Consider the following 1,983-nt stretch of genomic DNA (forward strand, 5'->3'; position numbering starts at 1 on the left):
CGGCGACAGGGTGGCGGGGGAGGGCCGGCGGCGGGGCGGGGGAGGGCCGGCGATGGGGCGGGGGAGTGAGGCGGCCGGCGACGGGGAGGGGGAGGGCCGACGATGGGGCGGGGGAGTGAAGCAGCCGGCGAGCCTAGAGCGCCATCGACGGGCTGTTCGGGGTGTGTGGATGAGATGTGAACCTGTGTTTTTTTTACCTGGATGGGTGGGGAGAGAGGGAGGGGATAAGCCCACAATTTTTTTTACCTGGAAAAAATAACCCCATCTCTTTGCCATCTGCCAGCAGATGGCAAAGAATCTTTGCCGTCTGCTCGCAGATGGCAAAGAGGTATTGACGGCCACATGATTTGCCAACCTCTTTGCCATCTGCTGGCACATGGCAAAGATTATTTGCCATCCACTAGCAGATGGCAAATAATTGGCTGATGGCAACCATGTTCTTTGCCGTCTGTCAGTTCTTTGCCGTCTGTTTTTTATAAGCAGATGTCAAAGACATTCTTTGCCATCAGCTGGCAGATGGCAAAGAGCTGGCTGATGGCAAATTCCCTGTTTCCAGTAGTGCAGTATGGCCTGAGATTGATGTTGCTATGACTTTGCTATGCTTAATGCTTGTCACTAGGGCACGAGTGCCATGATTTCAGATCTGGACCTATTATGTTTTCATGAATATATGTGTGTTCTTGATCCTATCTTGCAAGTCTATAGTCACCTATTATGTGTTATGATCCGACAACCCCGAAGTGACAATAATTGGGATACTTCTCGGTGATGACCGTAGTTTGAGGAGTTCATGTATTCACTATGTGTTAATGCTTTGGTCCGGTTCTCTATTAAAAGGAGGCCTTAATATCCCTTAGTTTCCGCTAGGACCCCGCTGCCACGGGAGGGTAGGACAAAAGATGTCATGCAAGTTCTTTTCCATAAGCACGTATGACTATTTACGGAATACATGCCTACATTACATTGATGAATTGTAGCTAGTTCTATATCACCCTATGTTATAACTATTGCATGAGGAATCACATCCGGCATAATTATCCATCATTGATCCATTGCCTACGAGCTTTTCATATACTGTTCTCCGCTTATTTACTTTTCTGTTGCTACTGTTACAACTGCTACAAAAACCCAAAAACATTTATATTTACTTTTGCTACTATTACCATTATGATCATACTACTTTGCTACTAAATACCTTGCTACAGATACTAAGTTATCCAGGTGTGGTTGAATTGACAACTCAACTGCTAATACTCAAGAATATTCTTTGGCTCCCCTTGTGTCGAATCAATAAATTTGGGTTGAATACTTTACCCTCGAAAGCTGTTGCGATCCCCTACACTTGTGGGTTATCACATGCCAACTTGGAACCTTTTCAGAGTTCATTTCAAATGCTTTTCAATTTCATGGTCTTATAGCTCAAAATAATTAGTAAATGCATGAAAAATAACAAATGAAGTCAGAAAGGGTTGTACATTGATGATGTGGCTTTGAATGGTGCATTTTGAACACAGAAAAACAAGGGGGTTCAAATAAGTTCAAAAGAAATGAAATCCCTTTGTAACAGACGAGTTTCCGTATGAAACCCTGATACTTCGAAGGAGATTGTCTGTTTTGTACACGAAGTGCATCCAGTTTTTGCCGTAAGCCTCTCTACTTTCTTGCACAGGCTATGTGGGTGAAATGATGATACCATGCCAACTTGAAACCTTTTGAGAGTTCATTTCAAATGCTTTTCAATTTTATGGTCTTATAGCTCAAAATAATCAGTAAATGCATGAAAAATAACAAATGAAGTCAGAAAGAGTTATAAATTGATGATGTGGCTTTGAATGTTGCTTTTTGAACACAGGAAAACAAGGGGGTTCAAATAAGTTCAAAAGAAATGAAATCCCTTTGTAACAGACGAGTTTCCGTATGAAACTCTGATACTTCGAAGGAGATTATCTGTTTTGTACACGAAGTGCATCCAGTTTTTGCCGT

This window comes from Triticum dicoccoides, chromosome 3B (assembly GCF_002162155.2).
Source record: "Triticum dicoccoides isolate Atlit2015 ecotype Zavitan chromosome 3B, WEW_v2.0, whole genome shotgun sequence".
Classification (NCBI taxonomy): Eukaryota; Viridiplantae; Streptophyta; class Magnoliopsida; order Poales; family Poaceae; genus Triticum; species Triticum dicoccoides.